The following is a 27,478-nucleotide window of genomic DNA, read 5'->3' as shown; positions in this document are numbered from 1 at the left end:
GTCTGTGTCACGCTGGGTGATGGTCTCTTGGGGAAGCAGGAGATGGCCAGAAGGCAGCATTCTCCCCTGGGGAGCAGTGCCCTGCCAGCCCTCAAGGTCTGCGTGTGGACAGTCTCTCCCAGCAGGCTTGTCCAGCGTCCTCCTCTAGGACTTTCCCTCTGTCCCACCCCTTTACACTGTCCTCTTAGGAAATCTAACCCCCATCGAGGCTCTCTTTGATGTCTCTAGCTAGAGAGCTCACAGTGGTCTTCTGGTTCACACAGACCTGGGTTGCAATCGTGGTTCACCCCTTACCCACTGTGAGCCCTGGGGAAGATGTTTTAATGTCACTGAGGCAAAGTTGCCTTAGCCACACAGTGGAGAGGTGGTGAGGTTCTGTGAAGGTGTATCTGCAAGGCCCAGGACAGTGTTAGACATAGAAGTTCTTTCTGAAGGCTTAATGAGTCTGTACCAGAGGAGATGGTGGTCCCTGGAAGCCACTGTGAAGGGTTCCTGCAGGATCACTTCTGTAGGTTCCATTTCTCAGGGTGGCCTTTATAGCAATCCTTCTGGAACAAAATCCCTAGTGTGCTTCCTGAGAGCTCGAGTCATTTGCCCTCACACAGACATCTCTGGTGCATGGGGAAGGATGCTCCCCAAACTTCAGCAGCTCCTGGAACCAGATGTGGCCATGAGAGTGGCTAAAGCCAGCTGGTTCTAAAGGTTGGGTCCCTTCTTATGGGTCTTGGTCCACCCAGTCCAGTGATCTTTTCATTATGTTAGGAAGACCAGAGTTAACTGATTTCATGAAAGGAAGTGAGTTGAAATTTACAATGAAGATATTGGCTCCACAAGAAGGAAACCTTGGCTCATAGTCGTGCTGTATTTAATAGGGCATTAGGAAGCATGTGGTCCTCCCCACTTTGCTTTGCAGATGAGAAAAAGGGACTAGAGAGGATAAAGCCCAGTATACTTTCTATTACATCCCAGGGCCTCCCTTGACCATGAGATTAACTCTAAACTTGCCCAGCTTGGAACTGTGTTTTGGGAATTGTTGGAGATTCCATAGCAACCCATGTCTGAGATTCTTGAGGGGTTGACATGCAGGAAAACCCTTTCCAGCCCACCCTCATGACCATAGTTATCTCCCCTTCCTCCCTCTGCTTCTAGACTACCTCTAGCCTTCACTTACAAAGACACCCCTTTTACTCTTGTTTCTAGGTACTTGCTTGAGATAACACAGAGCTGGGACCCTGGGAACAAAGGGACCCAGTGTTGACTGGAGGCCCATCATGTAATGGACATCACCCTGGGTTCCTCATATGCATGAGTGTTCTCACTTATCTCCCACAAGAACCTCAAGGTCATTTGAGAATTGTAATGGATGCCTATTGAATGAATGATTGAATGGATGACTGACTGTTAATTGCACTTCTTCCTTTTTAGTTATTTACACATGGCCCATATCTTTTGCATCACTCTGTAGAATCCTGCTCTTTTCGCCACTTCTCTGTTTTCTTAAACCTATGGCATCCATTCAGAATGACCCGTAACTGTGAGCATCCACTGAAAGAACTGCATTCATGTCCCTGTTGTCTAAAAGGAAGTCAAGAGTCCAAAGCTCAGAGTACAAAGAATAGATTTTGTGAATTTCTCAACTCGAGCTCCAAACCCTAGTGTATAAACAGTAATCTGCGTGTTTATATTCTTAGGTTTCTGGAGAGACTGAGGGGCAGGGAATGTGTGATTCTTGCTCCTTCTTCATGGGAGTCACATTCTTGTCAAGCGTGCAAATGGAAAATAATCCTATACTCCAGCGACAAAGCGGAATAACATGCCGTGTCTGGGTAAGAATTTGTTTCTATTTCTCTCTTCGCCAGCTGTTTGTATGATTTATCCCAGGCACTGAGTGAACCTTCCTGTTTCAGTTTATTCAGCTGTAAAATGGGGCCGTTCTGTGTGCTTAGTTGGCTTCCAGGCTAGGAGTTTTGAAAGAACTGGCCTTGTTTCAGCTGATCTTGGATGGTGCCCTGGATGTGTGCAGGGGAGAAAAGTGAGTGGACAAGAGTTCAGTGCTCATCTTCTCTGTTCCAGCTTCATACCTGATCTTCCATTTCTTGACTCAATTTCTCAGGGATCACACTAGGGATTTCATTCCAGAAGGCTCCCTGAAAAGGCCTATCCTAAGACATGGATCTGCCATTACCATTTCTTCACTTGCAAAATGGAAACAGGAATAATCCCTAGCCTACTTCCCTTAGCTATGGCTGTAGAAAATGAAATGAGTTGGTAGATAGGAAAGTACTTTGATTAAGATAAAGTCTTACTCAGACCAGGTTAGTTACAATGACAATAGCACCCATTGCTCATTTTGCTACAGTTTCTTTAGTTTGTGACTTGCTTGAAAATGAAAGTTTTGTGGTTCTGTTTAATCTGGTTTACATTTTGTGATTTACTTCTCAATTTGGCACGGGCAGATGGTTCAGGAGCATCCAACTATTTTAAACACATATTGTTAATATTTCCCAAAGCCCTAGTCTCTGGCAGTTTGAAATGTCGGTCCAAGTTCACCTACAGCAAGAGTATTTAGTGACATCAGAGGGAAGAGAAGCTTTTCATCAAGGTGGGCCTGGGGTACAGGAAGGAAAGGGAGACAAAAGAAAGGAGGAAGAAAGTGCCAAGTAGCGTAGCTTGTCTGTGGAGTCAGGCCAGGGATGAATTAATCATGACATGCTGGAAAAAACCAAACAAACAAAAAAACGCCACACCAAACAAAAGGGTCTGGCTTTCATTTTACAGTCAATCAAATGGCAAAGCAACATCGGGCCTCCTTATGATGAGAAAATCAAATATTTCATCTGGTCGGGTCTGCAGCGAGTCAAGAGGAAGAGGCCGCGTAATGACCAGGCTTGTCCGTGACCATTTGGCTTGTAGTGATTGGCACAGCCTAGGACCTCAGGGAGCAAGAATCTGGGGACAAGTGGGGAGCCACACGCAGGAACCCATGCTCCATGTGGTGTAAACAGCCAGGACATCTGGGCACCTCATGTTCTTGTACCTTCGAGTGGGAAAGAAACAAGGCCTCTGAAAGATGAGCTAAGCCTGGGGAGCAAGTTGGAAGAAGCAGCAGATGATGAAAATATTTAGATAGTGCAGCGTCTCCTCCAGCAAGAGAAACAGGGCTGGATGGCTTGGATCTCTCCATAGATGAGAGGTTTGCAGTCTTTCTAAGGCAGTGTGGTCCAGCTCCATTCATTCTCTGGTGATGGAAGGACTGAGCGACGGGGTGGCGGTAACAGCAGTAGCCATGTGTGGGCAGTCTGTGGCTGCTTGGAGGAGCCATTTGACCAGTTTCTGTCTGCTGGGCACACATGCTTTTTCCTGCTCTCTCTTTGGAAACACAAACTGCCTTCCATGCCATTGAGTTTGCATCAGTCCTAATACTGCCTCTTCCTGGCCACGTGATTGGTTAAGGAATTAGCATATGGCCTAAGGCTGGCCAATTGAAGTCCTTCCCTGAAACTGGTTTATGGATACTAGAAGAAGGCTTCCCAGGTGGCGCTAGTGGTAAAAAAAACCTGCCTGCCAATGGAGGTAGACAAAACAGATGCAGGTTCCATCCCTGGGTTGGGAAGATCTCCTTGAGGAGGAAATGGAAACCCACTGCAGTATTCTTGCCTGGAAAATCCCATGGACAGAGAAGCCTGGCAGGCTACAGTCGACAGGGTTGCAAAGAGTCGACACGACTGAAGTGAATTAACAAACACAGGAGAAGGAAACTGGTCCTCCTTCTGGCAGGATAACTAAGCTCTGATGCAGTAGTTTGAGAGCTTTCAGAATATCTTTCCCGTTTTGCAGAGAAATCCTGTCCACTGCAGGAAAGAACTGCTCAATGTATAGAGAGAAGCAGAGCTGAGAAAGAGCCTAATGACATCATTTGAGCCCCTGGATCCAATCATGATTGAGGCCAGATGCACCCTTACATTCCTAGTTAAATGAACCCAAACATTCATTTGGGTTGAAAGCTAATTTGAGCTGGGTTTCTGTCACCTGAACCTGGATAGTCTGGAGGATGGTGTGGAGGTGGGGTCAGGGGTGAAAGCAGGATTCAGCAAATAAGAAATCAAAGAGAGAAAGGAAAGGAAGGGGAGGGGAGGAAGCATGATCCCACAGCCCTCTTTAGGGAGGTGGGAACCTGCTTCAGTTTTCTGAGGCTATAGGAAGCCTGGCTTCTGAGAAAGAACACTCATTGTAAAAGGCATATCTGGTCTATTTGGGGGATCAGCCTCATGGCTCTTGGGATGTGAGCATCCACATACATTCATGTCCCCTCCCCTGCCTCCACCAGGCCACTCTTGGGCCAACCAAAAGAGACCCTTTAGTAATATCATTAGTTATGGTGCTGAAATTATGAAGCTTGGGTGTTAGACAGACTTTGATTTCTAACTTTAGCCCTTGCTAGCAGAATGGCCTCGGGCGGATTACCTAAGCTGTCTATCCTCAGTTTCTTTGCCTCTAAAATGGGGCTGATAATTATATCCATCTCAAAGGATTGCTATAAGAGCCCCATCAGCAAATGCATGTGAAGAGCCCTGTACCACGACCAGTCCATGGGAAATACCTGCTGGTAATGCTGCTCAGTTTCTGGGGTGGGCAATGGTGAAGTAGGTTATAGGACTCCCACACTATAGATGAAAACAGAACAATTTAAAGTAGGAAGGTGATTTAGAATGTGGGAGAAGCACAGTAGTTTTACTACTGTTAAGATTTTCTTAAGTGACATACATTTCAATAAAAAGTTTAGTCTTTCTTTAAAAAAGGGAGTTAGAGAGCATGTACTCAAAATAATTGAAAGCCAGGGCATGAAGAGATAACCATACACCTGAGTCCACAGCAGCATTATTCATAATAGCTAAACTGTGGAAGCAATCCAAATGTCCATCCGCAGAAGAATGGAGACACGCCGTGTGTCCAGGCAGTCCTCCATATCAACCGACTGTGCGTGGAAAATATTTTTAAAAAATTCCAGGAAGTTCCAAGGAGCAAAACTTGAATTTGCCACACTCTTTTAACTACTTATATAACATTTACATTGTATGTAATTTACATTGTACTGGGTATTGTTAAGTACTCTAGAGATGATTTAAAGTATATGGGAGGATGTGCATAGGCTATATACAAATACAATGCAACTTTTATAAAAGACTTCAGCATCTTTGGATTGTGGTATCTCTGAGGGTCCTGGAGCCAATTTCCCACAGACAGATAGCTAGCTATAGATAGAGATTTAGATTATTAAAAAAGAAGGAAATGCAGACCTATGTGGCAACATGGGTGAGTCTTGAAGACGCAATGTTAAGTGAAGTCAGTCAGTCACAAAAGGACAAATACTATATGATTCCATTCATATGAGGTATTTAGATTAATTAAATTCATGGAGACAGAAAGTAGAATGGGGGTTGCCAGTTCCTGGGGGATGGTCATGGGGAGTTATGGTTTAACACGAACAGAGTTTCAGTTTTGCAAGATGAAAAAAAAGTTCTGTGATGGGTGGTGATAATGGTTGGAAAACTATATGAATATACTTAATGCCACTGAACTATACACTTAAAAATGGTTAAAATGGTAAATTTTGTGTTACATCTATTTTTCACAATTGTATTTATTTAGTTGAAATATAGTTGATTTACAATGTTTCAAATGTACAGCAAAGTGATTCAGAATATATATGTATACACATATGTATGTGTATATATATGTATATATATATATTCTTTTTCAGATTCTTTTCCATTATAGCTCATTACATGATATTGAATAGAGTTCCCTATGCTGTACACTAGGACCTTGTTGTTTATCTATTTTATGTATAGTAAGTAGTGTGTATCTGTTAATGCACAGCTCCTAATTTATCCCTTCTTTCCCTTTTCCCCTTTTGTAACCATACATTTGTTTTCTGCGTCTGTTACCACAATTTTAAAAAGGAACTTAGAATCATGTCTAGTAAGAATGCATTTTCATTTTATCAAAAAGATAAAAATTTGGTATATGTGTGTTAAGCAGAGAAAATAGGATGACTGTATACCAAATTTTTTCCAGTGCTTTTTTGTCTGTGGGCTTTAGTGGGACTGGAGGGGTCAGGTTACTTTAGGCACTTATTTTTTTTTTAATAAATTCATTTATTTTAATTGGAGGCTAATTACTTTACAATATTGTAGTGGTTTTTGCCATACATTGACATGAATAAGTACTTTAGGTACTTTAGTACAATCTAAATTACTATAATGATCAAATATTGTTTTGCCACTTCAATGAGTAATATTAAATTATAACCATTTGCTTTACAGTTTTACACTTTCAAAGTGCCTTTACGGAATACATAATGGTGCAGCCATTTTGCAGAACAGTTGGGCAGTTCCTCAAAGAGTTAGATGTATAGTTACCCTATAATCCAACAGTTTCATCCTAGTTACATACTCAAAACACATGTTCTCTCAAAAACTTGTACATGAATGTTCATAGCAGCATGATTCATAATAGTCCGTGGAAACAATCCAAATGTCCTTCAACCAATGAATGGATAAACCAGCGGTACCTCTACAAAATGGAATATTATTCAGCAATAGAAAAGAATGAAATGCTGATACATGCTACAATGTGCAAATATGGTAAGTGAAAGAAACCTGACACCAAAGACTACATTTATATTCAGAATAAATAAATCTATAGAGACAGAATATAGATCAGGACTGGAGGTGACAGCTAAAGGGTGTGGGCTTTTAAAAAAAATCCAGTAATAAAAATGTCCTAAAATTGATTCAGGTAATGGGTACACAATTCTGTCAATATTCTAAAAGCTATTGAGTTGTTCATTTAAATGGGTGAATTGTATAGTATGTGAATCATCTCTCAATAAAACTATTATACAAGAAAACTAACAAAGCCTTTTTGTAAGTTACACAATTACGTATTTACAGTGAGCTTGGCAGGCAGATATTACATGAAGAAACAGACCTGGAAAACTGACTTAGATCCCTTGAGAAGGAGAGGAATTACCAAAGCCTGATTGGGCTTACTTTCTTTGTAATTCCCACCAATAAAATGTTCCACAAAAGGCAAGGTCAAAAGGACATGAAAGAAAGCAACCCAGGCGATTCCCCACTAGGGAATAAACCTACAAACCATGATCTGTCCACACAGTGGAATACTACTCTGCAATCAAAAGAAGAAAACCCCCCTCATATGGTCAACCTAGATGAATCTCAAATACATTATGCTCAGTGAAAGGAGCCAGGCCCAAAAGGCTACATGCCATATGATTTCACTTATATGGCATTCTGGAAAGAGCCAGACCATAGAGACAGAAAACAGACCAGGGGCTTGATTTTCAAAGGCACTCAAGGGAGCTTTCTGGAATGATAGAAATGTTCTATATCTTGATGATTATAATGACTACACAATGGTATATATTTATCAAAACTTATAGAAGTGCACCTTAAAAATGGTGAATTTTATTACGTATAAATTATCACTTAAAAAATGGGGCAGGGAAAGGACATGAAGAATGCATGTGGACGTTCAGGTGGGTGGGCAAGCAGTGAGAAGAGATATCTGGCCAAGGAACAGGGGGTGTCTCCACCTGGTGACCCTCCTGTGATCCACAGGTCACCTTGGGCTTCCCTGTCCTTTGGAGATCCAGGGCTACAAATCCCCGAAGCCCTTGAGGTGATGTCTGCTCCTCCCTGCGGCTCCCTCACCTCCAACATCTGCACATGTGTGATCTTTTCACCCCACACCTGCCAGCAATGGCCTCTTTACTGGGTGCCCCAAATCCTTCCCTACTGGGCATTCAGGGCTTGGCTGACTTCACAGAAAAGGGGGAGAAGGCCTGGGCCCCTGCCATTCAGCTGCCATTTTTGTCTACCTCCTCTTCCATTTCTGCCTCATCTTCTCCACCTGGTTTGTTCCTGGGAGCTCCAAATATTTCCCCCTTTGTTAGAAAGAGCTATACGCTTGAGATATGGGCACCTGACTGTACATAGTAAAACCACAATAAAAAGTAAATTAAAAAAAAAAAGAACAGTTGGGCTTTTCCCAGCTCCTTTCCATAGAAGCTCTCAAACTTAGGTACTCGGTAGAGCCGGGGCCTTCTTTTCAGGAGGAATCTCTTTGGTATTCTAAAGAGCAACTTTCCCCCCTGGTGGCTCAGACGGTAAAGAATCTGCCTGCAGTGCAGGAGACCCAGGTTCGATCCCTGGATGAGGAAGATCCCCTGGAGAAGGGAAAGGCACCCACTCTAGGATTCTTGCCTGGCGAATCCCATGGACAGAGGAGCCTGGCGGAATACAGTCCATGGGGTCCCAAAGAGTCGGATATGACTCAGCAACTAACAAAACAACCTTTGGCTTTTTACTCACCACCTCACCCACCCCCTGTCATTATTCCTGATGTTTGGGACCCAGATATCAGCCAGGGCCCCCCCCCCCCCCCCCCCCCCGCCCATGCAGCTCTGAACTCTAGTCCTCCCAAAAGCATGCAGAAAGGACTCTGTCCTAGTCCCAGCCTCTGCTTGCTGCTGGGGTGCCTCTGTGGAGGTGGAGCCATCAGTCCGTGTATGCGGCCTCAACAATTGTCTCTTCCAAACGCACTCACAGAAAGGTCCCAACACAGGCTCTGTGACACTCCAGCTTTCTCCTACCTTGAGGAGCCTGCCTTTAAAATTCGTGATGGCAATTTGCCCTTGGCATTTCCTCTTGTCCATGCTTTTCTTCAGGCTCAGATCCCCACCCCCTCACTTCCTCCATTCGTCATCTCTGTCAGAAAACAGGCCCTGATGGTTTCATGCCCAAAGCTCCAGGCCAGCTGCTCCAGCCAGGCCCATTTACTGGGCAAATTAACAGCCTAGCAGCAAGAATTCCAAGGTCCTCCTGGGGAAGGGCTGGCCTGCTCCCCAAAGAGGTTGCTCTCTCTGGCCCCTCTGGGGGTGATGCCCCCCAGCACCCTGAGCCTGGGCCTTCTTCCTACTCCAAGCCCTTTCCCCTTGTCTTTTGGTGAGTGTGAAACAATTTCCTCTTATCACTGAGCCTCATCGTCAGATTAATGAACGTGAATCCAGCCCCAGAGGCCCGCTTGCCAAAAACCTCTGCAGTGTATGGAGCTGTCCCCAATGGTGGGCTGCACTAGGGAAAATTCCTGGGCAACGAAAGACACAGAACCTCTCTGTTGAGTCCCCAGCAGCAGTCGTAGCTCCAATCCGACCCAGAGATCCACTGCAGAAACGATCTTCCACTGCTAGCACCTCCTTTGCCCCCACCCAACCATCCTCAAGCACCCCCTATAAGCATCTGACCCCTCCTCCCCCAGTAGCCAGCTCTGAGGCTCCCTGATGCTTTGAGAAATAAAGAAACAGCCCCAGCCAGTGGTCCATGCCATAAACACCCAGGGGCTGGTGGGGCCCCGACTAAGGCTCAGGCATCTCGGTGACTGACAGGAGCTCTCGTTAGCAGCACACCACCCGGCCCTCCTACGCCTGGCCCCGGACTCTGTGATAAAGCCACAGGGCCAGAGCAGAACTAGCTTGGTGTTAGCGGGAGGCTGTTTCTTTTCTTCCCTTCAGAGGAGTTCTTAACACCCTTTTGTGTAGGACTCACTCCTCACAATGAGAAGTAGATGGAGCTAGTAAGGGCCTTGGGGTTATTTGCTTTGAAAACACCCAGCACGAGGGGTCTTTGATAAAATTCTCAGGAGCAGGAATCCCCCAGCACCGAGCCAGGGGTTCAGGTAGCCGGTTGTTCCCTTAAGGGAAGCTGCCCAGCTCTGGGGGTCCCCTGGAGGGTTTTGCAGACATGACTATGGTATCAGTAGCGGAATTTGAACCTGTGAATCACATGGCTTGATGGAGTGGAATTGTTCCTCCCCATTTATGGGGCGTGGGGTTTCCCTGGTTGTTCAGCTGGTAAAGAATCTGCTTGCAATGCAGGAGACCCGAGTTTGGTCTCTGGGTTGGGAAGATCCCCTGGAGAAGGAAATGGCAGACTTCTCCAGTATTCTGGCCTGGATATCCATGGACGGAGGAGCTGAAGAGCTACAGTCCATGGGATCCCAAAGAGACGGACATGACCGACAGACTGACACTTTCACACTTTGATTTATGGGGTGAACTTCTCTCTCCCAAGATTGATTCCTACATGGAGTTCTCATGCGTTGGCTTCCTCACTGGCAGGATGGGCATTGGCCAATTCACGCATCACTGATCAAAGTGGAGTGTTGCCTGTGGTTGAGTTGTGGACAAGTGCTGTGGTTGTTGGACCACACGTCAGTCTGTGAATTAAACTCAACTGATCATTCCCCTTTGTATATCTTAACCAGAATGCATGGTCTTTTGTTGTGAATTTCTTTGGCATTTACTTGACGACTATTGAAGTTGAGTTCCTTTGCTTATGTTTAATGGCCTTTGGTGTATCCTTAATTTTGTTAAGTGTTCAAGTGTTTTGCCCATTTTTAAATCCAATTTTCAGTCTTTTGCTTATTGAAGAATACAAGTTATTTTCATATTCTGACTATTACTCTTGTTGGACATATGTTGATGGAAAACAAAAAAATTTTTTTTTAAAGTCCTTCACCCAGATAGCTTGAGAAGCAAGACCATGAGAATTAACGCTGTTGTCCTATCCATGACAATATATTGCAGATTTCTTTCCAAGGGTCAGAGAGAGGAGATAGGAATTTACACTTAATATCCTCACTCAGGAATATTGAATTTGCAAGAATAAGATGCCCAATTCAAGCTAGTTCAAGAAGAAAAGGAATATATCAGCCCTCAGAACTGCAATAGATGCAGGTTTGGCTTGATTCAGGTGTTCAAGGGTAACTCCCTCCTGCCCCCCATCATTTTTTCCTGTGTTCTCTATGTTGGCTTTGTTTTCTGGCACTCTTTCTGTTGTAGAGAATGGATCCCAGGAACTCCAGACTTACATGATTCTTGTCTCAGGTTGAGAGATACCCTCTGTCTCCCAATGTTTATATAAATTCCCCCAAAGGACTTTAATGGGCCATGCTTGGTTTACAAGCCTACCAAAGGACCAGTCTGAGTTCTAGACCATTCTATAGCAGGGGATGCAGAATCCTGAGCCTGAGATTCCTATCAGAAAATGTATGGATTAAAGGAAGGTTCGTAGCAAAAGGGAAGGGAAGCAGAATGGACGACAAGTAATATGTGTCCACTACTTCATCTAGGAGGGCAAAGTGTGGAAAGCTTTCAAATGAGGCTTTGTGGTGCATATGTGGCGGCACAGGAAGAGATATGTGTAAAATTGTTGCTGTGTTGGAGAAAGATGGATCTGGTATTACTGGGTGGTAGGGAGCAGCAACGGACTTGTGGCAAGGAGAAATAATAGGTGACCATACTTTTAGATATATGGTTCTCTCTTCATGGTTATCTAATTCACTTACTTATTCATCTACTTATTCATGCAACAAATACTTGTTGAATACTAATTCTTTTGCCAAACTTTCCTACATAATTATTACTGTGATCCATGAAACAGATGTAGTCTCTGACTTCACAGAGCTAATAGTTTAGTTATATAAACTTCTCAAAAATGTTCTTTTCTAAAAAAAAGATAATGCAGCCTTGTTCTTACAACAGGATACTGAGCAAAAACCAGTAAGTTGGGCCATGCTAAGAATTCAGATGTTAGCAGCTTTTATCATGAATAATATTTTCCACCAGAGACCAAGGATGAGGTAATCCCTGCTAATAGGTATGGAATTTATCTCTGAGCTTCCTGGCAGCTAAGGCAAAAAGGAAAATCTGTTTAATGACCTCACTCTCACTGGTGCCAATTCAGTTTGGAAAGGCAAGCCTTTTCTTGGGTCCAAGTACTTGGAGGAATTTATTAAATGGGCCCATATATATAAAGTATATTGGGTAACATCATAAAATCATTATCTTCTAACCTGACAAAATGACCAGGGGCCCCACACAAGTATTTCAGACAGCAGCATTTCGTGCTTGGCCCCCTCAAACTTCTCCCCAGATCTACTTCAAACAGCCTGGAATCCGAATGACATCACATTTCTGTGGAGGAAATGCTTTTAGAAAAGCCTTTTCCAACTTCTTCAAATAGAGGTTTGGTTTTGCTTTTTGTTGTTTCTATATCCTGTTCTAGATTCCTGTGGTTCTACTTGCTTATCTGCATAATCTGGAATCCTGATTATCTATCAACACACCTATTGTGCTCATCTTCCCTTCTCACTAGGTTTCAGTTACTTAAGCCAAGCCTCATACCTTTACAATTCTGTGTTTCTAGTATCTATCACTGTATCTGAGTAAGAGAGTGAGTGCTGTGGGAGTGGGAAGGATGGAGGAAGGAGGAAGGAAGGGAGGAAGGAAGGAAAAAAGGGAGAAAGAAGGGAAAAAGGGAGAAAAGAAGAGTGTCTCTTCAAGGATGGGAAGGAAGGGAAACCTATCAGAAAAATCCCAAATCTGAGCTAAAAGAGGCATATTTGGTCTAATCAAGTATCTTCAGTGTGGGAAGGCCATTCAGGGATGTGTGAGGAGCCAACGAGAAGAATAAATGAAAGTTTGCTTTTTAGAAGACATTAAAAACTTTTGAGTTACTTGGAGCCATGCCATTTTGAAGTAAAGTCATAAAAATCCTTTGAAGTTTTTTTTTAATAGCAAAAAGTAAATTTTGCTATAATGCAGGTTTTTTTTTTTTAATATCTTTGACATGATGGAAAATAGGACTATCAAAATCAGAGCGTGCTGAGACACTCGATGGCTCTGGTTGTAAGTGAAACCATAGCGTTTATTGCCTCCACCTCAGAGGATATAGTTCAAGCCTGGTGGCAAGAGGGACACAGCCACGCCCACAGGCCTGGCCACCCCTGTCCCTAAGCAGCAATCCCGGGGACCACCATGACTCTTAGGGAGCAATAGAAAGATGTTATAAGTAAAAATGGGACTTTCTCATCTTTATCATGGGGGCTTCCCAAGTGGCGCTAGTGGTAAAGAACCTGCCCGGGAATGCAGGAGACATAAGAGACCATAACTCAGGTTCGATCCTTGGGTTGGGAAGATCCCTTGGAGTAGAGCATGGCAACCCAATCCATATTTTTGCCTGGAGAATCCCATGGACAGAAGAGCCTGGCAATCTATAGGGTCACAAAGAGTCAGACACGACTGAAGTGACTGAGCACACATGCACACATCTTCATCATAATTGATTGATGAAAGTCTCCATTGGGTATTGATTTTTTGTTTTTTTGAACATACCAAGTTCTTAAATTAAAAAAAAAAAATACCCAGTGGAGACTTCTATCAATCAGTTATGATGAAGATGAAAAAGTCCCACATTTTTACCCACAAAAAATGTCCCATTTTTTACCAACAACATCTTTCTATTGCTCCCTGAGTCATGATGGTCCTGGGGCTGCTGCTCAGAGACAGGGGAGACCAGGCCCGTGGGCATGGCTGTATCCATTTTGTCACCAGGCTTGGACTGCATTCTCTAGGGTGGGGGTGATGAGCACCGTGGTTTCACGTACAACCAGAGCCATTGACTGTCTCAGGCACGCTCTGATTTTGATAATCCTACCTTCCATCGTGTCAAAGACATTAAAAGCACCCACGTTATAGCAAAACTTACTTTTTGCTATAAAAAAACTTCAAAGAATTTTTATGACTTTGCTTTGGAAATGGTATGGCTCCAAGTAACTCATTTATTTTGTAATTAGTCATGGTTTCTCAGGTTTCACAGCTAATTGTGCACAGCAAAGCAAGAAAACATAACCTCAAATTACATTCAAATGCTGTAAAATTTTAATGCATACTACATTTAACAAGTAATGACATTCGTGTATATTAATTAAGCAGTTGCTTGTTTTTAGTTTGCACTTTTGCATTTTGTATTTTGAAACCAAAGATTTCAGATCTCAAGCATCTTTGTGAGACCTTGCCAAGAGTACAGGCCCTGGGCACAGCGCCTAGAATGCTCCGTGGCCTCACATATGAAGAGCTGGACAAATGTCTCTTCAGTTGTCAGAGATCTGATGTGGAAAGAAGAAAACAGTCCTTATGCTTTGAATTCAGGTTTCACTAATGCCTTCCTATCAGTCCAGGGCCTCATTAGTAAGGCATGGTAAGTTTCATCACCACTGTCTTGTTACAGGATAGCTCTGGTCTGGGGACGGCAGACTTAACATTATAGACCTGAATTCATGTCCTGGCTGTGCTCCACGTAACTGTGCAGCATCAAAGAGTCATTTCACTTCTCGGGGACTTAGTTTCCTCATCTGTGGAATGGGACCAATGCTATCCATCCATCATCATTCCTGGGGTTGAGTTTCAAATGATATAATCGACAAGAATTGTATTAAGACAGATATTAAGACAGCTTAGACAGCTGTTCTCATCCTTGCCTACACTTTAGAATCATTCCCAGGGGCTTTTAACAAGTTCTGAAGCCTGGGTCCTACCAAAGACCAGTTAAATCAGAATTGGTGGGGAATGAGAGCAATAGTGGTTTTATAAGGGAAACCCCTTCTGGTGATTCTACTGTGCAGCTGGAGTCACACTAGCTAGATGTTGAGGACAGAGGTGCCTAGAGAGGACAGCTGTGTCCACGGCTGGGAGTGACAAGCACTTCCCATTGGGAATGGGAGTGGCACTTTCCGGGTTTCTGCGGCGGCAGCAGCGGCTGTGCCCTAAGCGGACTCGTCCTGTTGCATGAGTTTGGCTTGTTCTGGCTGCCCAGCCTCTTGGCAGTTGATTCTTTGAACTTGGCAGTGAGTCTTCAGGCTCATGAATACATGTGCTTTCCTGGCATGCAGCCAGGCTTTGCTTCCCAGACTTGCAGTTACATGGGGCCATGTGAGCACTTTTGGGCCAGTGGATGTGAGCACTGTTTTCTCTTGGCCTTACCCGATGGATCGGTTTCCCTGGGCTGCCGTAACAAATTACCGGAAACAGAGGCTGAAACAATAGAAATGTATTTTCTCATGGTTCTGGAGGTCAGAGATCTGAAATCAAAGTGTTGGAGGGATTGGTTCCTTCTCAGGATTCTGAGGAAGAATGCATTTTCTTCTGACTTCCAGTGGCTCCAGAAACCCTTGGCCTTCTTTGGCTTGTACATGCATCATCCAATCTCTACCTCTGTCCTTATGCAGCTTTCCGCTGTGTCCCTGGGTCTTAACTCCTCCTCTTTTCTATTATAAATAATAGAAAAGATCATCATCTTGAAATCCAAGATGATTTCATCCAAAGATCCTTAACTTCATTACATCTGCAAAATCATATTTCTAAATAAGATCACACACCCAGGCACCAGGGGTTAGGACTTGGACATATATATATATATATTTTTGTGTGTGTGTGTACAGAGTGGGGGCAGAGAAAAACTATTCAACCCACTAAACCCCAAAGTAAAACAGAATGAACTAATAATCCCTCGGTTGTCATCTTCTGATGCTCTCTCTCCCCCCATCCCCGGGTGCTGGCTAATTAGAGAGTGCCATGAGGTCTTACAGGAGGGCAGAGTCACAGGATGGGAGGACCTGGGTCCCTGCATGACCAGTGACCTGTAAATCACGGAGAAACCTCACATCCTGAGCCCCTGTGACTGCGAGTCAGTTCTTACAGCAGTTAGTCCATCCTGACTAACCCAGCAAGCTTTGACATCCTTCCAGAAGATTTAGCCTATTGAAACTAAGCTTCTATAATTTAAAAGGATATTATTTATTTCTTTGGTTATGTCAGGTCTTAGTTGCAGCATGAGAGATCTTCACTGTGTGATGTAGGAATTTTCGTTGGGGAGCACAAAATCTCTAGTTGTGGGGTGTGGCTCCAGAGCGCTTGGGTTTTGGTAGATGCAGCTTGCCAGCTTAGTTTCTCCTCAGTATGTGAGATCTCAGTTCCCCCATCAGGGATCGAACCTGTGTCCCCTGCATTGCAAGGCTGGTTCTTAAACACTACCACAAACCTGGGGACTTAAAACAATGGAAATTTGTTGACAGCTCTGGAGACCAGAAGTCTGAAATCCAGATGTCAGCAGGACCATGCTCCCTCTGAAGGGTCTGAAGGAGAGTTCTTCCTTTCCTCTTCCAGCTACTGGGGGCTCCAGGGGCTTCTTGACTAACAGTAGCATCACTGTAATCTGCTCCATCTCCACATGACTGGCCTTCTCCCCTGCCTTTCTCTTCTTTGTGTTTTCTTTTCTTCTAAAGATACTTGTCATTGGACTGAAGACCCACTTCAGGATGATCTCATCTTAAGATCCTTCATTATGTTTGCAAAGGCCCATTTCCAAGTTGAGTCATGTTTGCTGGTGCTGGGGGTTAGGACTTGGACAAATCTTGTGAAACCACAGTTCAACCCATGACACACCCAGAACCTCTGACCCTGAGGCAGGCATCCTCTACCATCATCTCTTTAAACTCTGTGTGTGTGCATGCTCAGTTGTGTCTGACGCTTTGCAACCCCATGGACTGTAGCCCACCAGGCTCCTTGGTCTACAGAATTTTCCAGTCTAGAATACCAGAGTGGGTAGCTATTTCCTCCTCCAGGAGATCTTCCTGACCCAGGGATCAAACTGGTGTCTCCTGCTTGGAAGGCAGATTCTTTACTACTGCACCACCAGGGAATCCCTCATCTCTTTAGCACTTATTCTAATCTCTTGCTTCTCATCCACATGCTAACCTCTCATGGCGAGGAGAACATGAAGGACCCTACAAGGGTTGGAGTATACATTAATATTCACAGAGAGACAGGGAGAATTTATTTTATAGCCCACACCATGGTTTGATGCCTGGCATACAAGAAGCCCACATTCCTATTAAGAATGAGTGAGTCTTGCATTTACTGACCTCCCGCCATGCTTACTGGTGCGGTCATAGGTCTTATTCCATTTGGCTCTCATGACCACCAGCTGGATGGTTGCTGCTGTCACTGTTTGTCCACATGAGAAAATCAAGAATGAAATAGTTTGGCCAGCAGAGCCTAAGTCAACAGTTTGAATGTAAGTTTATTTGGGCAGTGATTTCAAAAAGAACTGCGGAGGGATTGGAGAAGTGAGATGGGGGTGGGGGTGGGGCAGGAAGGAAGCCAGTACAAGGTGTGCTAATGGGCAAGTTACGGCTGTAGGTACCTGGGGTTGAATTCGACTGCGGAGTCGAGGAGATAGTGTAGAGCCCATCTCAGAAGGATGAAGAACCTGTACCAATGATTCATCAGGCCCCGCCTGATATCTCTCTAAGGCTATTTCCACACTTGATCTTAGCCAAAAGGCCAAGAAGCAATAGGCTATTTCCAAAAGCTTTAACTGCCTGGCTCTTGCCAACCTGATTAGCTAACAGGTAGAACAAGTGTTGGTGGCCAGAGAAGTCCTCAACGAGTTTCAGGGACTTGTGATGAGAAGCCTTTGATGCCAAGGGAAATGGACAGGAGCTGGGCAGGGGGTGGGAGTGGGTAAGGGCAGGACACTGATGCTGTTTGCCTCCAAAGTCACTGCTTGTTCTGCTGTGGTCCCCAGTGCCTTGCACCAACTGTGGGGGACAGCCTTGTGGCCCAATACCCACCCCACTGCCTGTCCTACAACCAGTTCATACTGAAATCCTGTGCTATTTGCAAGACTTCCTGAAGCCTAAAGGCTTTGAGATCAAGTTTGGAAGATTCTTCCTCTGGATGCTTCTGTAGTATGTGTTTCTGTGTGATGGGTTCTGTGTGACCCAGTGACATGCATCATACTTGAAATATTTCCACTGCTGACAAAATAAATCAGCTCTCCCCGCTGTAGCGCTCAGCTTATTAGGGGAAAATGGAAAAGGGGCATTAAATATTAATGCTGCATATTTTCTTCTCCCTTGGCACCTTCTATGCGGCTGATCACTGCCCAGCCAGAGCAGCCGTCTGTCTTTTTTCTCCTATGATGATAGGGGACAGAAGGGACCTTTGACAAGGCAGTGAGGGACATAAGCGTAAAATGGGCATCCAACTGGCTTTCTAGGTTTCTACTTGGGAGCACTCATGTCTCTATCCAATACCAAGGACCACAGCACCCTGAAATTCCATCTGCAGTGGAAACCTTGCCCCTCTGCTAGTTTGACTTGGGAGCATTCACAGTAAGGAGAAAGCGCAGTTTCTTGAAGGAAAGGTGGTTTCAGAGGAGTCAGCTTGGGAGACATGAACCTTGGAGAAGCGGTTGATAAGTCCTGAGCTAACAGACATAGGAGACCACTGGCTTTGCCTCTGGGTTTGTTCATTTTCAGCAAACATTTGATAAAGTCACCCTTGCCTGTTAGCCCAGGACACTGAGGAGGTTGTGCACAGGCAGCTTTTAGGCCTCAGAAAGAAATCCTCCCAGAAATATCGGTGTTTCATTTGGCTAATTTGTGAAAACTTCTGCACAAAAATCAAAAATTAATCCCTAAGAGGGATTCTCTTTTAGAATGCTGGAAAGATGGATTTCTTAGGTTTTTTTTTTTCCAATTAATTTTTCATTACACAAGTAAGGCATTAATCCAATTTTGTAAAAATTAAATCATTACACATAAGGCTAGAGCAGCTTTCTCGCTCCCCTCCCGGGTCCTTATGCACTCCCATCACCGGTTAGTACTGGTAGAATCACAGCAAATGATCCCAGAGAGGAGCGCTGAGGTTCTTACATTTGTTTCTGATGCTCCTTCCCCCAAAACGCTGCTCTGGTCTTCAGGTGAAGTCTACTGTGATTTGGTCTTGTGACTATTCTCTTTTGTCCTCTTCTTCCTCGACTCAAACCATCTGCACAAGGCTCAGTACGTGTCTTCCGAAGACCATTTTAATCCTTTGTGTCTGAGTCCAGGTGCCCTCGAAGGTTCTATGTCCTATGGCATCAGGGCAAACCTGGCTTTCAACACTGGTCCCAGCCTGTCTCTCTCTGCTCCTTCCTCTCTCCCTACCCTGGTCCTCCTGTCTCTGGCCCCTCTCTAATCTTCTGGGGCAGCTTAAACCTACCACTGTGGGGTCAGCCTCTGGACCTTTTCTCATGTGGTTCCCCCTTCCCTTCTTCCTGCTTGATCACCCTCTTGTTTCAAGACTCAATATCCTTGATGAAGCTTTCTGTCTGTGCTGGTGCCCTGGGTCTTTCATCTTAGGACTCATCTCTAGTTAGCACTGGAACTTTAGGAGTACAATTTCTCTTGGAGTTGTATTTGTTCCTCTTTTACCTGACAGGAGCTCATGTGGGCCAGGGTCTATGCCTCAGTTGGCACCATCATCAGAGCCATCATTGAGACCTGCCACTGGCCAGTCTTTGGCCCTGGTGCTTCCCACTGAGACACTTCTCTCTTTCCTTCCTGTTTACCACTGAGGATCTTGGACCGAGAGACCTTGTGTCCCTTGTCAAAAGTCCCATAATGAGTACAGGTCAGAGGTGGGATTCAAACCCAGGGCTGACTCCCAAGTGCTTGAATGATAAGCACAAACGTGTATAGTGCACCTTCTCTAATTTTGCTTAGCCAGTGGCCTCCTCTGAGAAACCCTGTATCCATATGACGTGTGCGGCCCCCTCTGCCTGCCCTTTTCCCTGGGCACTGGGAGAGCTATGATCAGGGATCTGGAGGGGGCTGGGAGAGGCTACCTCTCAGGCAGGCGTGGGCCTCCAGGGACCCCAGTGGAGCATTTAGGTTAAATGAGCATCCAAAGGCCAGCGCGGCAGAGAGATCATGGGAAGACATTATCCATGGTTGTTTACAAGTGAGAGTGAATAAGTCCTTAGTGACTTTCTTGAGGAGGGAAGACACATCCCTTGAGGGAAAATTAGGCAAATCGCGTGCCTGTTAAGGCCGCACAGGCCCACGTCCTCATCGGGGAGATTAACTCGTCACCGACTTGGCTGTCACTTCTGCTGTCTTCATGGCCTCCTGGGTTTCAGCCTCATCGCAGCTGCAGGAAGATGCAGATGGATCAGTCCTCTCGCTCCATCACTGGCATCAGGGGTGACAGGGCTGTATCTGGGGTGCCTCACTGGCTGCCACTTGGGTTGTTTCCACAAAGGATAATAATAACTGTCCCCTCTTCCACACCTGCCAAAGACCCCTCACCCTTCAGGGCCCAGAAGCTCTTCCTCCTGAGCTGCTCTCTGTCATATCTGCCTCTCCTGGTCAGAACGAAGCACTGCGACAGAGCATGGATCCTCTCAGGTTCCAAGAGGATTCGCAGATGCTACTCAAAAACATGGTTTGGTGGTCCAGTAAGGGTGGAAAATGCTCTTGCAAGGGTCTTGCTGAAGGACCTTCTGACATGCTAATGTGTTGGATAACTCTCCTAGAGGGGGTTGAGATCACTTCCTCAAAATCTTTGATCATGGAACCCTTTCTAGAACATCTGTTTCCAGAGAGTGGTGGTCCATTTCTCATGCTGTAAGGCCCACTGGAGTGGAAGAAAAAGGAGAACCCTAGAGTAGAGAAGACCTGGGTGAGGGCGTCTTCCTCCTCAGGCTTCTGCGGGTCCCTGGTGCTCTGGGCCTTGGGTTCCCCATGCGGAAGCATGTTCCCCATGTTAGAACATCTTCTAGGAGTCGTTGGGAAGATAAGGTGAGCTATGGCTCTTGGTGCCTACTGGGAGTGTGCTCAACCTGGGACTTGTTCCCCTCCCACCCAGCCTCAGTGTTGTACCCCTGACACACGGGAGACCCTCTGAAGGGGCCTCTCAGAGCGGACCTGCACGATAGCTGCTTTTATATGTATTTCCCCTCCCCTACAAGGTTGTGAGTTACACGAGAGCAGAGGCTGTATCTTGGTTCTTTTTTTTTTTTTTTTTTAAATACCTTGGTATTTGGAGTGTATTCAGTTAGCAATGCTGTGATAGTTTCAGGTGGGCAGCATGTATCTTGGTTTGTTTAAGTCTGTTTCTGCCTCAGCAAGGTGCTTGACTCACAGAAGGTGCTGGTGCATGGTCATTACATTCATTCTGAATGTTGTGACTCTTTCAATTATGTGGACTCACAAGTCTATGGATCTCTTAGAGAGTCTTCAGGGTTGCGTGGGGCCTATATAGGAAATAACTGACCCAAGGAGGAATAAGTGGGTCCTCTTTTACTCTTAAATTCACTGAAAGTATGTTGTGCATACATTTTAAATACCTTTTTTCTAGAAAAATTAGAGCTACTCATTGTAGAAAGTTTATCAACTATGGAAAGACATAAAGAAGAAAATTAAAATTACTGTTTATAATAGCCAGGACTTGGAAGCAACCTAGATGCCCATCAGCAGATGAATGGATAAGGAAGCTGTGGTACATGTACACCATGGAATATTACTCAGCCATTAAAAAGAATTCATTTGAATCAGTTCTAATGAGATGGATGAAACTGGAGCCCATTATACAGAGTGAAGTAAGCCAGAAAGATAAAGAACATTACAGCATACTAACACATATATATGGAATTTAGAAAGATGGTAATGATAACCCTATATGCAAAACAGAAAAAGAGACACAGAAGTACAGAACAGACTTTTGAACTCTGTGGGAGAAGGTGAGGGTGGGATGTTTCGAAAGAACAGCATGTATATTATCTATAGTGAGACAGATCACCAGCCCAGGTGGGATGCATGAGACAAGTGCTCGGGCCTGGTGCACTGGGAAGACCCAGAGGAATCGGGTGGAGAGGGAGGTGGGAGGGGGGATAGGGATGGGGAATACGTGTAACTCTATGGCTGATTCATATCAATGTATGACAAAACCCACTGAAATGTTGTGAAGTAATTAGCCTCCAACTAATAAAAAAAATAAAAAAAAATAAAAGAAGAAAATTAAAATTACCCATAATCCCAACCACTGCTAATGTTTATATCTCTTCAGTCTTTATCCATTGACTTTGTGTGTATGTATGCATGAATATATTATATAAAGTCAATATTATATATAAACAAAAATCGATAATTTGGTTCAAAATGCTTTATAACATGCTTTGTTCACTTAACAATATATTGTAAGCATGTGTGTTTGTGCTGAGTTGCTCAGTCATGTCTGACTCTTTGTGACCCCATGGACTGTAGCCCTTTAGGCTCCTCTGTCCATGGGGATTCTCCACGCAAACATACTGGAGTGGGTAGCCTTTCCCTTCTCCAGGGGATCTTCCCAACCTAGGGATCAAACCCAGGTCTCCTGCATTGCAGGCGGATTCTTTACCAGCTGAGCCACCAGGGAAGGCCAAGAATAACTGGAGTGGGTATCCTATCCTTTCTCCAGGGGAATTTCCCAACCTAGGAATTGAATCACGGTCTCCTGCATTGCAGATGGATTCTCTACCAGCTGAGCTATCTGGGAAGCCCCGTTAAGCATAAGTTGAAGTTATTAAATAGTCTTCTATATTATTTTAAATGGTTGCCACATATCCTGTTATGTGCACATAACATGATTTATTTGATTAATCTCATTTTGGGTGTTTCCATTCTTTTCTATTATAAACAGGGAGATAATAAACATCCACATAGCAGTCCCTATCAAAATACCAACAGATTTTTCCATATAAACAGAATAAAATAGTCCTAAAATTTGCATAGAAATGTGAAGACCCTGAGTAGCCAAAACAACTTTGAGAAAGAAAAAGAAAGTTGAAGGCATCATGCACCCTGATTTTAAACTATATTGTAAAGCTACAGTAATCAAAACCATATGGTACTATAACAAAACCAGACACAAAAATCACTGGCACAGAATAGAGAGACCAGAAGTAAACCTGAACATATATGGTTAATTAATCTATGATGTACCCATTTGAATTCCCATTTGAATACCCATTTGAGAGATAAGAAAGCCTTCTTCAGTGATCAATGCAAAGAAATAGAGGAAAACAATAGAATGGGAAAGACTAGAGATCTCTTCAAGAAAATTAAAGATACCAAGGGAACATTTCATGCAAAGATGGGCACAATAAAGGACAGAAACACTATGGACCTAACAGAAGCAGAAGATATTAAGAAGAGGTGGCAAGAACATGCAGAAGAACTATACAAAAAAGATCTTCATGACCCAGATAATTATGATGGTGTGATCACTCACCTAGAGCCAGACATCCTGGAATGCAAAGTCAAGTGGGCCTTAGGAAGCATCACTATGAACAAAGCTAATGGAGGTGATAGAATTCCAGTTGAGCTATTTCAAATCCTAAAAGATGATGCTCTGAAAGTGCTGCACTCAATATGTCAGCAAATTTGGAAAACTCAGCAGTGGCCACAAGACTGGAAAAGGTCAGTTTTCATTCCAACCCCAAAGAAAGGCAATGCCAAAGAATGTTCAAACTACCACACAATTGCACTCATCTCACACACTAGCAAAGTCATGCTCAAAATTCTTTAAGCCAGGCTTCAACAGTATGTGAACCATGAACTTATAGATGTTCAAGCAGGATTTAGAAAAGGCATAGGAAGCAGAGATCAAATTGCCAACATCCACTGGATCATTGAAAAAGCAAGAGAGTTCCAGAAAAACATCTATTTCTGCTTTACTGACTATGCCAAAGCCTTTGACTGTATAGATCACAACAAACTTGGAAAATTCTGAAAGAGATAGGAATACCAGACCACCTGACCTGCCCCCTGAGAAATCTGTATGCAGGTCAAGAAGCAATAGTTAGAATTGGATGTGGAACAACCGACTGGTTCCAAATCAGGAAAGGAGTATGTCAAGGCTGTATATTGTCACCCTGCTTATTTAACTTATGCGCAGAGTATATACATCATGGGAAATGTTGGACTGGATGAAGCACAAGCTGGAATCAAGATTGCCTGGCAAAATATCAATAACCTCAAATATGCATATGAAACCACCCTTATGACAGAAAGCAAAGAGCAGCTAAAGAGCCTCTTGATCAAAGTGAAAGAGGAGAGTGAAAAAGTTGTCTTAAAATTCAGCATTCAAAAAACTAAGATCATGGCATCCGGTCCCAACACTTCACGGCAAATAGATGTGGAAACAATGGAAACAGTGACAGACTTTATTATTTAGGGCCCCCAAATCACTGCAGATGGTGACTTCAGCCATGAAATAACACTTGCTCCTTGGAAGAAAAGCTATGACCAACCTAGACAGCATATTAAAAAGCAGAGACATTACTTTGCCAACAAACGTCCGTCTAGTCAAAGCTATGGTTTTTCCAGTGGTCATGTATGGATGTGAGAGTTGGACTATAAATAAAGCTGAGCACCGAAGAATTGACGCTTTTAAATTGTGGTATTGGAGAAGACTCTTGAGTCCCTTGGACTGTAAGGATGTCAAACCTTGATCCTAAAGGAAATCAGTCCTGAATATTCACTGGAAAGACTGATGCTGAAGCTGAAACTCCAATACTTTGGCAACCTCATGCGAAGAACTGACTCCTTGGAAAAGACCCTGATGCTGGGAAAGATTGAAGGCAGGAGGAGAAAGGGATAATAGAGTATGAGACGGTTGGATGGCATCACCTACTCTATGGACGCAAATTTGAGCAAGCTCCAGGAGTTGGTGATATACAGGGAAGCCTGGCGTGCTGCAGTCCATGGGGTCGCAAAGAGTGGACATGACTGAACTGACTGAATCTATGATGAAGGAGGCAAAATTATACAGTGGGGAAAAGACAGTTTCTTCAATAAATGTTGTTGGGAAAACTGGACATGCAAGAGAATCAAACTACCCCATATTAAAAAATAAACTCAAAATGGGTTAAAGAATTAAATCTATAACTTGAAACCATAAAATTCTTAGAAGACGCAAAGGCAGAATGCCCTTTGACTTCGGTGTTAACAATACGTTTTTGGATCTATCTCTTCAAGTAAGGGTGATAAAAGCAAAAATAAACAAATGGGACTACATCAAACTAAAAGAACTTTTGCATAACAAGAAAAAAATCATTAACAAATGAAAAGACAACTTGAGAAATGAGAGGATATTTGCAAATGATATATCTGATAAGAGATTAACTTCCAAATACAGAGAGAACTCACATAACTCAGTATAAAAAAACCTGATTGAAAAATAGGCAGAGGACCTGAATAGACGTTTTTCTCAAGAAAGCCAAGAGATGGACAATAGGCTCATGAAAAAATGCTCAAGATTACTAATCATCAGGGCAATGCAAATCAAAACCACAATGAGATATTACCTCACACTTGTCAGAATGGCTACTATTTTAAAAAGACAATAAATAGCAAGTGTTGGTGAAGATGTGGAGAAAAGAGAACCCTCATGCACTCTGATGGGAATATAAATGGGTGTAGCAACTTACGGAACAAAGTATGGAGGTTTCTCTAAAAATTAAAAATAGAACCAGTGGACTTCCTGATGGTCCAGAGGTTAAGACTAGAGCTTCTACTGCAGGGGGTGCACAGGTTTGATCCCTGCTCTGAGAAGTTCTACATGCTGTGTGGTGTGGCCAAAATGAAAATGAACAAAAAATAAATAAAAGTCTTCCTTGGGGGCTCCCCTGGTAGTCCAGCAGTTAAGAATCTGCCTACCAATACAAGGAACCCGGGTTCAATCCCTGGTCTAGGAAGCTCCCGTATGCCTCGGAGGTACTAAAGCCATTCACCACAACTACTAAGCTTGCCTGCCTAGAGCCCATGCTCCATAACAGTAGGAGCCACAGCAATGGGAAGACTATACACAGCAAAGAAGAGTAGCCCCTGCTTGCAACAACTTGAGAGAAAAAGCCCGTGTGCAGCAATGAAGACCCAGCCTCAGCACAGCCAAAAATAGATAAATAAATAAAATTGAATAAATAAATAAAACTTTCATTTCTAAAAAATTAAAATAAAATAAAAATAAAATTCCACTCTGGGTATTTACCAAAGAAAGCAGAAATACTAATTTGAAAAGATATATGCACCCCTGTGTTCACTGTAACATTATTCACAAAAATCAAGATATGGAAGCAACCTAAATGTCCACTGATAGATGAATGGATACAAAAGATGTGGTATGTGTGTGTATACACACAAACACATGCACACACATGGGCATGCACACTCACAGCAATGGAATATTACCTAGACAAAAAAAAGAAGAATGAAATCTTGCCATTTGTGATAACATGGATTGACCCAGAGCGCGTTAGGCTAAATGAAATAAATCAGAGAGCAAGTCAAATGCTATATGATTTTACTTATGTGTGGAATCTAAAAAACAAAACAAAACAAGCAAACAAAACAAAACAGAAACAGATGCATAGATACAGAGAATGAACCGGTGGCTGTCAGGGGGAATCAAGGTGAAACATTGTTCCACATAGGTGAAGAATTAAGAGATACAAACTTTCATTTACAAAATAAATAAATCAAAGGGATGTAATACACAGCATAGGGAATATAGTCAATAATATTGCCATAACTATGATGACAGATGGTTATTAGACTTACTTGAATCACTGTTACATACCAAAACTAATATAATATTATATATCAACTATACATTAATTTAAAAAAATATATCTTAAAAGAATTTTTTAAAGTTTGGCTGTTTTATCTCAGTTACCTGTCCCAGCATCTCTTCATTGTCTACTTTCCTTTTACACAATGGTGTTCCCTGGGCTCTCTTTTGTTTCTATTCTGACCTCTCTTTGGTTGAGAATTAGCACTCAACTGGCTAAGTGCCACCCCTGCCCCATGCCAATTTCATATATAATCTGTGAATATGAGGGCTTCCCAAGTGGCTCAGTGGTAAAGAATCTGCCTGCAAAGCAGGAGATGCGGGGTTGATCCCTGGGTCGGGAAGATCCCCTGGAGGAAGACATGGCAACCCACTCCAGCATTCTTGCCTGAAGAAGTCCATGGACAGAGGAGCCCGGCGGGCTACAGTCCATGGGGTCACAAAGAGACACGACTGAGGCAACACGCTGTGACTATGAAACATATGTAAATTTCACATTATTACTTGGGGGCCAACAATATCCTAGTTTAGAAACTCATGTAAACTCTTATCCAAAGCTGTCCACTGACTTAAAAAAAAAAATTGTTAACCTCCCCCCTTGCAAAATCCAAACTGATAATAAAACTTTTGCCTTCGAAACACACAATTTCTGTTTAGACTCACCCTCTCATTCCCTACCCCCTACCCACATCCCCCAAACCCCCAAAGAAGTCTCTATATGTAGATAATTTCACAGGGTTTAAATTTATCAGGAAAATAAAGAGTGAGTCCAGTTCCTCCTGCCCAAAGAGTGTTTCCAGCAGGTTTGAGGGTTTATCAGCCTCATCTTCTAAATCGTGAATTATCCTCCAAGCATTTAATTACAATCAATTTTTTTTTTTTTTTTTTGGCAATCAATTTTTGAGTTTTGAAATCTGGTTTGATTTTTCCTTACTTCCTAAAAGAAACAAGAAACAAAAAGCGAGCGCACACACACGCATATTCCAGGAGAGCTGGCGCTTCTCACTGTGAGCCATTTATCGTGATCCAAAAGATTTACTCAGAGGCATAATTAATTGGAACTTATTTCAGTGGAAGTTATTTCCCTTCATCTCATTACAGAAACAAAAGAAGATTATG

The sequence above is a fragment of the Cervus canadensis genome, chromosome 8, assembly GCF_019320065.1.
Source record: "Cervus canadensis isolate Bull #8, Minnesota chromosome 8, ASM1932006v1, whole genome shotgun sequence".
Lineage (NCBI taxonomy): Eukaryota > Metazoa > Chordata > Mammalia > Artiodactyla > Cervidae > Cervus > Cervus canadensis.
The sequence above is the reverse complement of the archived record's forward strand: the minus strand, read 5'-3'. Positions refer to the sequence as shown.